Below are 15,997 nucleotides of genomic sequence, written 5' to 3'. Positions count from 1 at the left end.
CCAGACTTCGTCATAAGTTATACTGCCACTTCATAAGCATCATTGTGGTTTCTTTATTAAAGTATTTTTCAACAAAAATACAAACAAGTAATCCTATGCCAGAGACATTTCCAGAAAAATTATCAACGGTATTTAACCATATCCTGCCACTTAAGGTATTTCCACACACCTTCAGAATCTGTTCCACCACCACCACCTTCTCTTGTATCCCACAAATAGATTACATATAGTCTTGCTAAGATCAACCTAATACAATCATTTACTGTTAAATTTACTCTTTTAAACACACACAAATTTCTCACATCCCACAAGCTCTCCTGCACACACACCATAATAAACCACATCATCCTTTCTAGGCCACGACGACTAGCACCAAAACCAAACATAGCCACTCTCCAATCAATAAACTTCACACCAGCAACCCCTTTACACAGTCCACCCACACCTTTCCACACATCATACGCAAAATTACAATCCCACATAAGGTGCCTCACCGTCTCATTCGCTCCACAACCATCCCTTGGACATACTGCAGATCTTATGAGATCTCTTTTCTTCTGAAAATCCCTCACTGGCAAAATATTATGAAGGCCCATCCATACTATATCTCGCTGTCTATTCGACACACCTTGAATGCTTAAGTTCTTCCATACCCGCGCAACTTCCATAGAGCGCAATCCCACCACATTACTCTCACACTCATTCACACACATCTTCCCCATCACCTTCTTAACCAACATAAAGTCTTTCATTGCAACTGCTAACAAATCATTCTTCCTCACAAACTTCTCAATCAAACCATACCACTCAGGACACTTAAAAGCAACAGGCACATTCTTATCACGCTTCACCCAATTCAGACCATACAGCATCCATCCAGCCAAATACTTACACATAAATGCCCCTTTATTATTCTTCCCAATCAAAATGACCGTAGTCTTAATAAAATGCAATGTTAGAAACACTTCAATATTCGGAAACTTTAGTCCCCCATACAAATATTGCTTAAACAAAATCTCTCTCTTAAGTCTTTCCATCCTACTGCCCCAAAAAAACACAAAAATTAGTTTCTCCACTTTTTTAATTTTCCTATAGGGCACTGGAAAAATACAAGAAACATAAAGCAAAATAGGGAGAATAACAGCCTTAATAATAAGAACCTTCCCTACCAAAGACAAAGAACGTAACTTCCAAAAATTCATCTTCCGCACAATCCGCTCACCACATTCATCCCAACTCTCATAACCTTTCAAATCATCATTAAAAAAAAAACTCCCAACACTTTAATTGCACCATCCACACCAGCCACACCATCCATCTTAATCCTATTGTCACCAAAACATTTAAACATGCATTTGTTCCAATTCACACGAAACGCTGACGCGCCACAATAAAAATTCAACAACAATTTTACTCTCTCCATAGAGGCCACACTCTCACTCACCACTACTACATCATCCATATATCCTAAGACTTTCACAGTCATTCCACCACTCCCTGGCACTAACAAACCACGCACCACTTTCTCTTTCCGAATCATACACAGCAGTGGCTCAATCACACACACAAATAATACCGGTGACATGGGACAACCTTGCCTCACACCAGACCTAATACACACTTTCTCACTCAAAAACCCATTCACCAGAAATTCACTCATCACCTCCCCATACAATCCTCTCACGGCACGCACAAATTTCTCCGGAAAACCCATTCTACGCAAAACCTCATATAGAAACACATGAGACACGCGATCAAACGCCTTTTCAAAGTCAACAGCCATCACCATACACTTCTGCTTTCTTACTTTACAATCCCACAACACATCTCTTAAAAGACACAGATTATCCGTCATACATCTACCAGGCACTGCACACACTTGATCTTTACCAATCACATCAGCTACAACCACACGCATCCGACACGCCAAAATTTTACTGAATACCTTGTAATCGGCGTTCAGAAGCGTAATTGGCCTCCAATTACTCAAACACCTTTTATCCCCTTTCTTATGGATTAAGACCACCACTCCCTCCTTCATTGAACCCGCAAGCATCCCATTCTCCCACATAAACTGACACACTTCCACTAAATCCATACCCATCACTTCCCACATCATAACATATAGCTCCACAGGCAAACCATCCTTCCCAGGCGTCACATTTTTCCTTGCACCAAACACCGCTTTCTTAACTTCCTCCTCAATCACTGCCTCACATAGACCAGAACATCCATCCTTATCCACCTTACAATCCAAAGTCTTAAGCACTTCTTCTTTCAAACTCTCATCCACCCACTTCCTGCCAAACAACTCAGCATAAAACGTGACCACTTCCTTCATTACATCCTCCCCACTCACACAAACACCATCCACATCAAAAATCTCCTCCATACCCTCCTTCTTACCATTTATTTTTTTAAAGAAATATCTTGAACACTTTTCATCTTTATCAAGATGGACCACCTTTGACCTAAAAATTATTTCCCTTCCCTTCCTCTCCAAAGTCCTCTTCAAATCCTCTCTCGCACTTCTTAACAAATCATCCACATCCACACCACACATCCTCATTTTCTCTAGCCATTCCACCCTCATCATTAAATCTTTATATTGACTCCTAACCATGGCAGCCTTTTTATAGCCCCATCGACGAAAAAACTTTTGCACTTCATACTTCATCCAATCCCACCACACCAACACACTTTCAAACTTACTCTTTTGAGATTTACACCAACTATATTTTTTCTTAAAATCATTCACAATTCTCTCATCCTCAAGCAAACTCACATTCAATTTCCACACACCTCTCCCATGCACCCGCCTTAAATCCCCTCTAAAACCACCTTTCAGGCACACATGGTCCGAAAAAGGAACTGAAAATTGAGAAAAACCATCACATATTATATTTTTAGAAAAAAACATCCTATCAATCCTAGATGTTATCCCACCCCTGTCAGCTTTATAGGTTGGTGGTGGTGGCTTCCCCAAATAAACCTCAGCAGCATCAAAAAAGAAAAAATCAGAAATAATGTTTGCCAATTTTTTTCCTGAGGCATCAACTTTCCCCTCAGTTACACAGTTAAAATCACCTGTTACTATCACAGGGATCCTACCAGGTAATTCTAAACATAATTTATCTAATAAACTTAACCTGTCTTCTTTTTTTGTAGGACCATAAATATTTATAATTTTAACTTTCCACCCCCTCCCACACACAACTGCAGAGATGCAACGACCCACCTCTATTACCTTATAATATTCAAAAACAAAATTTCTATTATTTAATACTATCCCAACTCCATCATTTTTATTCCCACTAGAGCCAGACCAGATATGCTGGCCATATGGCCAATCAGCGTCTTCCAGGGGTTCTTCTATACCACACTCCTGTAGACACATAATATCAAAAGAATGGTTATGTAAGAAGTCCAGAATCACAGATCTTCTAACTCTAGACTTTAAAAGTCTTACATTAAGGGACGCAATGTCCCAATTTGGTTTAGAGACCATTCTTTGGCTCAAAAACCAGAAACACCAGTCTCAGCAAAAAAACATGCCTTCCTTATCCTTTGTCATCCGGCGAACTCCCACTTAGCTGAAAGATAGTGGACTCCAAATTCTCCTCCAGGTAAGCCGTTGACGCAGGAGAAAGAGAAACCACTGGGTAATCCCGCTCACTCACCGGACTTGCCACGCATTGGCTACTTGATGGTTCAGACAACTGGGCCCTTTTATTCTTAGCGCGGTCCGGTTCCTCAGAAGACCTCACCCCAGTCTCAGTGAAGTCTCCTTGACCTCCAGCTCCCTCTTCATCCATACTTTCACTGCTCCAACTGAGAGCCGGGTCCCCTGGGATTTCCAAGGCTCCCTCACGTTCTTCACAAAAGGAGTCAATGAAACCCCCCTGATAGGAAGAAATGTCCATCTCAGCTGCCAGAACCTCTTCCACTCTCCCGGGCTCCACCAGTAGGTCAGCAGACGCCCTCACTGGAGCAGTCTCCACACGCTGTTCCACTACCTTCACCCTGGAAGAAACTGCGGCCTCAGGTGCCACACTCTTAGGCCTCGGAGAGTTCGAGACCACCTCAGAGTATGCCCTTGCCTTGCCCTCGTTCGCACGACGAGTACAATCCTTAAAGGCATGCCCCTCCATACCACAAGCATTGCAAACAATTGGATTGGTACAGTCCTTAGCAACATGCCCACTTTGGTTGCACTTGGAGCAAACAGGCACAGCAGTACAAACCTCTTGTAAGTGTCCGTACTTCTTACATTTCCTGCAAAAAACTGGGGCCTCAGGAAAGAAGAGAATACCCCTATCTCTCCCGATAGAGAAACTTTGGGGAGGGTAATGAACACCTCCAGGCTCCGAAGAACTTTCCCCAAATCTGACAAAATATCTGTATTTGCCAGTCCATAAGTTCTCCTCGTTCATGATTTTGTGACTGTTGCTCACAAAGTCACAATGCCTCTTAAGAAAAGTCGCAATGTCATGTTCGTGCACAAAGGGATTATACATAAATATGACTAGGGGAACATCACCTTTGGAGTACAAGACTGTAAAAGTCAAACCATGCAAGGTTGGATTCTTCTCCTGCTCCCTCAACTTCTTATACAGGTTCCGGCAAGCCGCCATAGATTGTAGCACCAAGACATACCGTCCTTCTTTCCGGGATTCCTGCAGGCAGACGATGTTTTCTCTTGTCACTTCCAGGATTTTGAAGATCACCTCGTGCACCATATACGACAGATTGAAACGCTCTCTGACAGCAGCATCAACTTCAATGCGGAATGCATTGCGAACCCGATTGTCATCGGTCCCAGCATAGCGTATCTTCACGCCCATTATGATCACTCTCTCGTTCCTCCTCGTTCTCCCCCTAAAGCAGCAACCGGCTTAAGCCATCAAGATGGCGATGCCGGAAGGCCAAGGGAAAACACTCAAGGACCCCAGACAAGACACTTGGTCTTAGCCAAAAGGCCGAGAAGCGATAACCAGAATTGGTTTCAAACTACGGAGCCACCCAAGGATCCTGAAAAGTCCATTTGTGGAGATGAGCTCCTGGACTCCCGTTAAGAAGACATGTTGTCAACCTCTAGATCCCTTACATGCCTGCACTTTTCGGCTTGCTGCTGCTGCAATCCACGCATTTTAGATCTGCATAACTCCACCTCTTTAAACACAGCACCTTCACCCCCTGCTGTTCCCACCCGCCTCAACACCGTTGGAAGGGAGGAGAACCAATTAAGGCGGGGGGTGGGGTGGAACGAGCAGCTGTCTACCCTTAGCAGGAGGGCTCCTGATTACATACCTCTCCTGCTGCTGCTGCTGCTGGCTGTCCAGCAGCAGACTGAAGGTGGCTGCTGCTGTGCACAGGTATATAAAGGCTCAGAGCCTATTATGACACGCGCAGCCAGCGTTCCATTGCCACATTCCATCTACTGCAGGCAGGATACCTGGCTGGCTGAATGTCGCTGAGAAGCTCACAGAGACCGCCATAAGCAACAGTTTAACAGAATGCCACAGACTAATCAACCAAACTTTTTGGGTTGGGTTCTCTTTTATAGTCTGCAGGCATTAAATGAAAGAAGTCAGTGTTCCAGCAGAGGGAGACAACATTTCAGAAAAGGCATTGTAGCAAACCAAAAAAGAAATTTTAAGCGCAGCAGAGTAACCAGCGCACATACCTGTTAGCTCAGGTGAGTTTAGAAGGCTGCTGTTGATAACAAGGGCATTTGCTAAATAGATGGTGTGTGTGCAACAATATACTGAAAGGTCAATTATATTGTGCAGCTTATCTCACCACCTGTAGTTATTTAGGTGAAAGCTCCAAAATGCTTGCCTAATATGTCTGTTTATCCAAAAGGAAGTAAAAAGGGAGAGCTAGAAAGATAGCATTGCATCACATTACATGGCAATGCAATGCACAGTTGCTGAAGTTGAACCAAAATGAGCTTGTAATCTGGCTTCTGCAACTTTGAACATGAAAAATCCAATGAGGAGAAGAAAAGCAAAGCCAAAGAGTCCATCCCAAAATCCGACAAACAAGCAAAATGAACAAAAAACATTGAATTCAATTCTTTCTGATTTTAGAAACTGCATTAAAGAAGGGGTGCACCGGTCCTGGAGATACTGCAATACCAGGTCAATGCGTGGAGTGGACAGAGCAAGCTCTTTTTCCATCTCCCTGTTCTAAAAATCCATTTAATATATGGTCCCCAGATAGGGGACGTATCAGATATTAAACTGATAAGAACAGATACTACACTTGATCTTAGCCAAAAGGCCGAGAAGCGATAACCAGAATTGGTTTCAAACTACGGAGCCACCCAAGGATCCTGAAAAGTCCATTTGTGGAGATGAGCTCCTGGACTCCCGTTAAGAAGACATGTTGTCAACCTCTAGATCCCTTACATGCCTGCACTTTTCGGCTTGCTGCTGCTGCAATCCACGCGTTTTAGATCTGCATAACTCCACCTCTTTAAACACAGCACCTTCACCCCCTGCTGTTCCCACCCGCCTCAACACCGTTGGAAGGGAGGAGAACCAATTAAGGCGGGGGGTGGGGTGGAACGAGCAGCTGTCTACCCTTAGCAGGAGGGCTCCTGATTACATACCTCTCCTGCTGCTGCTGCTGCTGGCTGTCCAGCAGCAGACTGAAGGTGGCTGCTGCTGTGCACAGGTATATAAAGGCTCAGAGCTTATTATGACACGCGCAGCCAGCGTTCCATTGCCACATTCCATCTACTGCAGGCAGGATACCTGGCTGGCTGAATGTCGCTGAGAAGCTCACAGAGACCGCCATAAGCAACAGTTTAACAGAATGCCACAGACTAATCAACCAAACTTTTTGGGTTGGGTTCTCTTTTATAGTCTGCAGGCATTAAATGAAAGAAGTCAGTGTTCCAGCAGAGGGAGACAACGTTTCAGAAAAGGCATTGTAGCAAACCAAAAAAGAAATTTTAAGCGCAGCAGAGTAACCAGCGCACATACCTGTTAGCTCAGGTGAGTTTAAAAGGCTGCTGTTGATAACAAGGGCATTTGCTAAATAGATGGTGTGTGTGCAACAATATACTGAAAGGTCAATTATATTGTGCAGCTTATCTCACCACCTGTAGTTATTTAGGTGAAAGCTCCAAAATGCTTGCCTAATATGTCTGTTTATCCAAAAGGAAGTAAAAAGGGAGAGCTAGAAAGATAGCATTGCATCACATTACATGGCAATGCAATGCACAGTTGCTGAAGTTGAACCAAAATGAGCTTGTAATCTGGCTTCTGCAACTTTGAACATGAAAAATCCAATGAGGAGAAGAAAAGCAAAGCCAAAGAGTCCATCCCAAAATCCGACAAACAAGCAAAATGAACAAAAAACATTGAATTCAATTCTTTCTGATTTTAGAAACTGCATTAAAGAAGGGGTGCACCGGTCCTGGAGATACTGCAATACCAGGTCAATGCGTGGAGTGGACAGAGCAAGCTCTTTTTCCATCTCCCTGTTCTAAAAATCCATTTAATATATGGTCCCCAGATAGGGGACGTATCAGATATTAAACTGATAAGAACAGATACTACACTTGATCTTAGCCAAAAGGCCGAGAAGCGATAACCAGAATTGGTTTCAAACTACGGAGCCACCCAAGGATCCTGAAAAGTCCATTTGTGGAGATGAGCTCCTGGACTCCCGTTAAGAGGACATGTTGTCAACCTCTAGATCCCTTACATGCCTGCACTTTTCGGCTTGCTGCTGCTGCAATCCACGCGTTTTAGATCTGCATAACTCCACCTCTTTAAACACAGCACCTTCACCCCCTGCTGTTCCCACCCGCCTCAACACCGTTGGAAGGGAGGAGAACCAATTAAGGCGGGGGGTTGGGTGGAACGAGCAGCTGTCTACCCTTAGCAGGAGGGCTCCTGATTACATACCTCTCCTGCTGCTGCTGCTGCTGGCTGTCCAGCAGCAGACTGAAGGTGGCTGCTGCTGTGCACAGGTATATAAAGGCTCAGAGCCTATTATGACACGCGCAGCCAGCGTTCCATTGCCACATTCCATCTACTGCAGGCAGGATACCTGGCTGGCTGAATGTCGCTGAGAAGCTCACAGAGACCGCCATAAGCAACAGTTTAACAGAATGCCACAGACTAATCAACCAAACTTTTTGGGTTGGGTTCTCTTTTATAGTCTGCAGGCATTAAATGAAAGAAGTCAGTGTTCCAGCAGAGGGAGACAACGTTTCAGAAAAGGCATTGTAGCAAACCAAAAAAGAAATTTTAAGCGCAGCAGAGTAACCAGCGCACATACCTGTTAGCTCAGGTGAGTTTAAAAGGCTGCTGTTGATAACAAGGGCATTTGCTAAATAGATGGTGTGTGTGCAACAATATACTGAAAGGTCAATTATATTGTGCAGCTTATCTCACCACCTGTAGTTATTTAGGTGAAAGCTCCAAAATGCTTGCCTAATATGTCTGTTTATCCAAAAGGAAGTAAAAAGGGAGAGCTAGAAAGATAGCATTGCATCACATTACATGGCAATGCAATGCACAGTTGCTGAAGTTGAACCAAAATGAGCTTGTAATCTGGCTTCTGCAACTTTGAACATGAAAAATCCAATGAGGAGAAGAAAAGCAAAGCCAAAGAGTCCATCCCAAAATCCGACAAACAAGCAAAATGAACAAAAAACATTGAATTCAATTCTTTCTGATTTTAGAAACTGCATTAAAGAAGGGGTGCACCGGTCCTGGAGATACTGCAATACCAGGTCAATGCGTGGAGTGGACAGAGCAAGCTCTTTTTCCATCTCCCTGTTCTAAAAATCCATTTAATATATGGTCCCCAGATAGGGGACGTATCAGATATTAAACTGATAAGAACAGATTTTTTGATTGAATATATCTTTTATTAGCACAAAAAATAAGTTAACAGACAGTGTACAGTGCCGCAGCCCAGTACACACAGAATTCTACATCATATTTACATAGCATGAGGATACGACGCACTAACTAGACACATCACACCCCTATGCTACACAAAACACTCAATCTGAAAGAAAAAGCATGTCAATCAATACAGTACGACGAACCGTGATAAGGGATGGGGATTGGGAAAAAGGGGATGGGGAGGGGAAAATCACAGGCCCGAAGCTTTATTGAAAGACAAGACACATAAGGGGAGAGGGGGAGGAGGGGTTTAGTCCTCGTCCTCGTCCTCCGGACCGTCCATGATGGAATAGTCTCTGAGCAGGCTGTGGATCAGCCTGCGGCAGTCCTGGATGGACATCCTCTCCCTCCTCAAGATGAGCCGGTTCCTGGCGACCCAAACGGCATCCTTGAAGCAGTTCATAAGGCGCCAAGCCTCCTGGATGGCTCCGACGGTATGAACCCCAGGGAAGAGTCTGTAAAGCACAGAATGGTGCGATAGGCTCGCCCTGGGGACAGAGTTCCTCAGGTCGTCCTCAAGTGCAGTCAATAGGCGCTGTGCAAATCCGCAGTCCCAAAAAGTGTGCAAAGATGTTTCCTCCACGAAGGGGCACCTTGGGCAGTACCGGGTCTTGCACAGGTTCCGGGCATGCATGAATGACCGGACGGGCAGTCCGCCCTGAATCGCCATCCACGACAAGTCCTTGTGCCCGTTGGTCAGCCTGTCAGACGACACATTTGTCCACACAGTCTCCAGCGTGTCCTGGTGAAGTCCTGTGATGTTCTCCACGTCATCCTTGGCTCTGATTAGCTTGTGGATAGTTTTGGGCTTCCACAAGTCGGGCTTGAGTCCCTCCAGTTGATGCTCCCCCACAAATCGAACGACGTCTCCGTAGAACCATGGCGTCGTCCAGTTGTAGGGGAAGGAGCTGTCCCACTTGTCCCAGCCGAGTCGCCTCCAAAGAGGAAGCAGGAAGAAGCGAGACATGGACCTGCCCGCGGAGCCATTCTTGACTTGCAAAGTCCGGCGGACACAATCACACACAAAAGAGGATCGCAGGAGGGTGGGGATATCTGGAACGCCCTTCCCACCCTTGCGAGGCTCCTTGTACATGACGGCCCGCCTGACTCTGTCCATCTTGGATCCCCAGACAAAGTGAAACACTGTCCTGGTAATGGCCCTGCACACAGTGACGTGTGGGGGCCAGGCCTGCGCCGTGTACTGCAAGACGGGCAGGACCTCATTACGCAGGACGAGTGCCTTACCCTCACAAGTGAGGTGTCTGAGGCTCCAGAGTCCGATCCGTTGCTTCACCTTGGCCAAGCGTTCTTGCCAGGACTTGAGGGCCGCTCCTTCCTTCCCGAACCAGACTCCCAGCACCTTGAGGAAATCCGGTTGAATGTTGAAGGGGAAGGGGGCGGAGGAGGCCGGCTGCCAATCCCCGAAGAGCATGGCTTCCGACTTCCTGCAGTTGACTTTGGCCCCTGAAGCCCGGCCGAACCTCTCACACGTCTGGACGAGGGCGTCGACTGAACCACGATCAGCGCAGAAGACGGTGACGTCGTCCATGTAGAGCGAGCACTTGACCTCGTGTCGTCCCGGACCCGGTGCGGTGATCCCTCTGATCTCTCCATTCTGCCGGATAGCCTCTGCGAAGAGTTCTATAACACAAACAAAAAGAAGAGGTGATAGAGGGCAGCCTTGTCTGACCCCAGAGAGGACAGGGAAGGGGTCAGTCTTCCAGCCGTTCACCAACACCGAGCTGTGGATATCAAAATACATCAGACGGACATACGAACAAAACATGTTACCCAAACCTAACCGGTGCAGAGCTCGGCCCATGAACTCGTGGGAAACCCGGTCGAAGGCCTTCTCCTGATCCAAGGAGACCAGGGCCGCGTGTGTGCGGCGGACCTTGATGTACTCGACCGTGTCCCGCACGAGAGCGAGGCTGTCTGCGATGCGACGTCCAGGGATGCCGCAGGTCTGGTCCGGGTGGATGATCCGTCCGATGACCGTCTTAAGTCGTGTCGCCATCGTCTTGGCCAGGATCTTGTAGTCCACGTTGAGCAGAGTGATGGGACGCCAATTCCTCAGGTCGCACCTCTCTCCCTTCCGCTTGTACAGGATCGTGACCATTCCTTCCCTCAAAGATGGAGGCATTCTACCCTCCACCACCATCTCCTCGTACAGGTCCAACAGGTCCGGACAGATGAGGTCTCCCAGCGCTACATAGAGCTCCGCTGGAAGACCATCACTGCCCGGGGTCCTGCCGGTCCTAAAGGATTTAGCGGCAGAGAGCAATTCGCCCACCATCAGAGGTTTGTCCAAGGCTGCCGTGCCTGCAGGATCAAGATGGTTAGTGATACCTGACAGGAACTTATCAGCAGCGTCGGGGTCGGTAGCCTTGTGGGAGTAGAGTTCGCTGTAGAAGTCGCTGACGACCCTCATCACGTCCTCCTTCCCACGTCGCATGTTTCCGCTCTCGTCTCGCAGCTCGTTCAGGGGCGTGTGACCGGCATGAAGTTTCCTGAAAAAGAATGAGTTACATTTCTCACCCTTCTCCAGATTCTCCACTTTGGAACGGAAGATGATTCGCTTGGACTCCTCCTCAAAGTGCCTTTTCAGGCTCTTCTTGGTCTCCTCCAGCTCCTCCCTCACGTCCCAGCCGCAGTGAAGAAGGTCCTGCAGCGACCGCAGCTCGCGCTGCAGCCCTCTGAAGTCCCTCCTCTTCTCACACGCCTGTTGTCGACCCTTGGCCTGAAAGAAACAGCGAAACTCAAGTTTAACATATTCCCACCAATCAGAGACTGTTTGGAAGCTACCCTTGTAGGACTGCCACATTGCGTAGGCTGCTCTCAGCTCCTCCACGACTTCATCCTGAGCCAGCAGAGCACAATTCAGCTTCCAGGAGCCGGGGCCGGACGGAAAACCGTCGCCGAGGACACCTTGTAAGTGAATGGCTCTGTGGTCGGAGAAGAAGCAGGAGACCATCGAGTGCCTACTCTGCCTGACTGCCCGAGAGGTGAACACAAAGTCAATCCTGGAGCGGAGTGAGCCATCGGGTCGGCTCCACGAATAGTTCGTGGAGCCTCTCCCCATGGAGCCCACCACGTCCTGAAGAGAGGCCTCGGTTACCATCTCGATGAGCAGCTTGGACGTGATGTCCAACTTGGCAGATGTGCCAGAACTACGACCGTCCTCCTCGATGGGGCAGTTGAAATCCCCGGCCATCACTAAGGTCCTGGTGGTGGCAAGCTGAAGCCGCAGGGTCTGGAAAAGCTCCAAACGCTCATTCTTCATTGGGGACGCATACACGTTGATGAACCTGACAGGTTCTCCCGCCCAGTTGCCATCTACAACAAGAGCCCTGCCGCAGATGAGCTCCTGGACGGACTCAAGCGTGAATGCGCCCCCCCTGATCAGAATTGCGACCCCCGCAGACTTGCAGTCACCCCCACCGGACCAGTAGGATGGACCGTGGGACCACTCCCTGGCCAGATGTTTGAAGGACCTAGAGGAGGGAAGGGAACATTCCTGCAACATATAAACATCACACAACTGGGAAGTAAGGAAGGCATAAATAGTCTGACGTCTGAACTTGTCCTTGATGCTCCTGACATTAATGGAAAATAAGTTAATATTAGCCATCATGTAGGGAAAAAAGAAAAAGTTAGCGCAGGCAATACACCTTAGTTACCACTCCGGTCGGGTGGTCCCTCGTCGGTGTTGACTGCTGGTGACGGGATCACCAGCAGGCCCTCTTCCTCCATCTGGTCAAGCAGCGCGGCCTCAATCTCGGCGACCACCAGTTCCTCCTCTTCTGGCTCGGCCACCAGGGTCTCAACCATGTGCTCCATCTCTTCTGGCTCAGGGAGGGTATCCTCCTTTTCGCCTCCGAAATCCAGAATCTTCTTTTTGGAGGATTCAGTAGCAGGGCTGTCCTCCACCTTCCTCTTTCCCCGGGTTGAAACTGGGGAGACAAGAAGGGGAAAATCCTCCTCGGAATAGATAGCGGCGGGTGGAGGAAAGGTTAATTCCACCGCTACCATGGTCTGGGGAGGGAGAGTGGCTGCCGGGGCAGGGGAAAGGACACCTGCTGAGGAGTAGGGGAAGGAGGAAGAGGAAGTGGAATCCTCAGCAGGGGTGGCCGGGGTGGGGGGGGATTGGACGGGGGTGGCAGGGGGAGGGATCGAGAGAGGGGTGACAGAACTCTTACCCTCCTTTGACTTTTTCTTCTGCTTCGGAGCTGCTGGGACCGTCGCTGGGGCTTTGGCCACCGACTCCTTGACCGCTTTGGCCTTGGTCGTCTCGGCCTTGGCCGCTGGGGCCTTGGTCGTCGCGTCCTTGACCTTCACAGGCCTGGTCGTCGGGGCCTTGTCCTCCGTAGCTGGGGTCGTCGCAACCACCAATGCCCAGGATCTCTCACGCCTGGGGCAATCCTTGTACAGATGAGCCGCCAGCCCACACAGGTTGCAGGACGTCTTCTTCGGGCAGTCCTTCGAGCTGTGTCCCGTCACTCGACAAATCCTGCAGGCATCCTCCTTGCAGTCCTTCATCTCGTGGCCGTTCTTGCCGCATCTCCTGCAGTTCCACGGCATGTCCGGGTAATAGATGAGGCCGTAGGAGTTGCCCAGGGAGAATGTCGGGGGCAGGTGCCGAAGTCCGTCTGAGTACGCCAGGTCCCTGTGAAGTCTAACGGTCACCGACCACTTACCTGTCCAGAAGCCGAGTCCATTCAGGATGTGAGAGGGTTCCTTCACAACCAAACAGAAGCGTCTCAGGAAGGTACAGATGTCTTGGCCTGGGGTGTGCGGGTTGCGCATGGAGACCGTGATCCTCCTTTCATCCCTCTGGATAGGGCAGCTACCTGTAAAGGCAGAGAAAGAATTATCCGGTCCTTTTGCGCTTACCATTTCCCAGAACCTCCTGCAGGTGTTCACAGTGGCGAAGGTGACGAAGAAGATCCCCGTCAAGAAGGTCTGGATGCTGAGGGTGTCCGACCTGGAGAAGCCTCGATCCAGCAGCATCTTCTGGCAGAACACGTCCGAGGACATGTCCGGCCCCTCCCATCCACTTCCTTCAGCTTCAGGGCCACCGTCTGCCGCATCCATGGCTCCAGGGCTGGAGCTTCGTGGCGGGGCTTCTGGGGTCCCTTCTGCTGGCCAGTCGTGGAGGCAGAGTCCTTGGGGTCAGAATCGGCTCCTGGCTGGGCCCTCCTGGCTGTCCCCAGCTCCAGGCTCTTCTTTTCGGCCTTCCTCGCAGTGCTTGCCATGGCTTTCCTCCTGCAGTTACTTCTTGGAGCTGGATCTGGAACTCTTCCCGGAATGGGTGGAGCTATGCAGATTCTTCTCCCGTCGTGTTCTGGACAAATTCCCCGAAAGGTCTTTGTCTCGATGATTTTCTTCCTCGAAGATTCCACAGGACAGCCCGATTCTTCTCCGAGTCTTCGTCTTCTTCTGGATTCTTTAGAGCTTCTTCCTCCCACCGATATCCGCCTTCGTTCTCTGATGTCAGCTGGGCTCCGAAGCTCTTCTCCTTCCGAGTTCGATCGCTCTCATCAAGTGTAGATCGTAGCTCTTGTGTTCTTAAAAGAACAGATACTACACTTGATCTTAGCCAAAAGGCCGAGAAGCGATAACCAGAATTGGTTTCAAACTACGGAGCCACCCAAGGATCCTGAAAAGTCCATTTGTGGAGATGAGCTCCTGGACTCCCGTTAAGAAGACATGTCAACCTCTAGATCCCTTACATGCCTGCACTTTTCGGCTTGCTGCTGCTGCAATCCACGCGTTTTAGATCTGCATAACTCCACCTCTTTAAACACAGCACCTTCACCCCCTGCTGTTCCCACCCGCCTCAACACCGTTGGAAGGGAGGAGAACCAATTAAGGCGGGGGGTGGGGTGGAACGAGCAGCTGTCTACCCTTAGCAGGAGGGCTCCTGATTACATACCTCTCCTGCTGCTGCTGCTGGCTGTCCAGCAGCAGACTGAAGGTGGCTGCTGCTGTGCACAGGTATATAAAGGCTCAGAGCCTATTATGACACGCGCAGCCAGCGTTCCATTGCCACATTCCATCTACTGCAGGCAGGATACCTGGCTGGCTGAATGTCGCTGAGAAGCTCACAGAGACCGCCATAAGCAACAGTTTAACAGAATGCCACAGACTAATCAACCAAACTTTTTGGGTTGGGTTCTCTTTTATAGTCTGCAGGCATTAAATGAAAGAAGTCAGTGTTCCAGCAGAGGGAGACAACGTTTCAGAAAAGGCATTGTAGCAAACCAAAAAAGAAATTTTAAGCGCAGCAGAGTAACCAGCGCACATACCTGTTAGCTCAGGTGAGTTTAAAAGGCTGCTGTTGATAACAAGGGCATTTGCTAAATAGATGGTGTGTGTGCAACAATATACTGAAAGGTCAATTATATTGTGCAGCTTATCTCACCACCTGTAGTTATTTAGGTGAAAGCTCCAAAATGCTTGCCTAATATGTCTGTTTATCCAAAAGGAAGTAAAAAGGGAGAGCTAGAAAGATAGCATTGCATCACATTACATGGCAATGCAATGCACAGTTGCTGAAGTTGAACCAAAATGAGCTTGTAATCTGGCTTCTGCAACTTTGAACATGAAAAATCCAATGAGGAGAAGAAAAGCAAAGCCAAAGAGTCCATCCCAAAATCCGACAAACAAGCAAAATGAACAAAAAACATTGAATTCAATTCTTTCTGATTTTAGAAACTGCATTAAAGAAGGGGTGCACCGGTCCTGGAGATACTGCAATACCAGGTCAATGCGTGGAGTGGACAGAGCAAGCTCTTTTTCCATCTCCCTGTTCTAAAAATCCATTTAATATATGGTCCCCAGATAGGGGACGTATCAGATATTAAACTGATAAGAACAGATACTACACTTGATCTTAGCCAAAAGGCCGAGAAGCGGTAACCAGAATTGGTTTCAAACTACGGAGCCACCCAAGGATCCTGAAAAGTCCATTTGTGGAGATGAGCTCCTGGACTCCCATTAAGAAGACATGTTGTCAACCTCTAGATCCCTTACATGCCTGCACTTTTCGGCTTGCTGCTGCT

General features: G+C 48.3%; 4 non-coding genes and 1 pseudogene across 4 annotated transcripts; all 5 read right to left on the bottom strand.

Moving 5' to 3' along the window:
- Positions 1-6,106: 6,106 nt before the first annotated feature.
- LOC141198782 (U2 spliceosomal RNA) lies at positions 6,107-6,297 on the bottom strand. Its single transcript, XR_012270571.1, has one exon. It is a non-coding gene; the product is annotated as a U2 spliceosomal RNA (small nuclear RNA).
- A 1,115-nt stretch (positions 6,298-7,412) lies between these two features.
- Positions 7,413-7,603, bottom strand: LOC141198771 (U2 spliceosomal RNA). The gene has a single exon (XR_012270561.1). It is a non-coding gene; the product is annotated as a U2 spliceosomal RNA (small nuclear RNA).
- Positions 7,604-8,718: 1,115 nt separating this feature from the next.
- On the bottom strand, positions 8,719-8,911 carry LOC141198775 (U2 spliceosomal RNA). Its single transcript, XR_012270565.1, has one exon. It is a non-coding gene; the product is annotated as a U2 spliceosomal RNA (small nuclear RNA).
- A 5,561-nt stretch (positions 8,912-14,472) lies between these two features.
- Positions 14,473-14,552, bottom strand: LOC141198812 (U2 spliceosomal RNA; annotated as a pseudogene).
- A 1,109-nt stretch (positions 14,553-15,661) lies between these two features.
- On the bottom strand, positions 15,662-15,852 carry LOC141198865 (U2 spliceosomal RNA). Its single transcript, XR_012270635.1, has one exon. It is a non-coding gene; the product is annotated as a U2 spliceosomal RNA (small nuclear RNA).
- Positions 15,853-15,997: the final 145 nt, after the last annotated feature.

This window comes from Phyllobates terribilis, unplaced genomic scaffold (assembly GCF_046119375.1).
Source record: "Phyllobates terribilis strain yellow unplaced genomic scaffold, ASM4611937v1 Scaffold_106__1_contigs__length_5700502, whole genome shotgun sequence".
Taxonomy (NCBI): domain Eukaryota; kingdom Metazoa; phylum Chordata; class Amphibia; order Anura; family Dendrobatidae; genus Phyllobates; species Phyllobates terribilis.
Note: the sequence above shows the minus strand (reverse complement) of the source record. Positions and strands in the feature narration are given on the sequence as shown.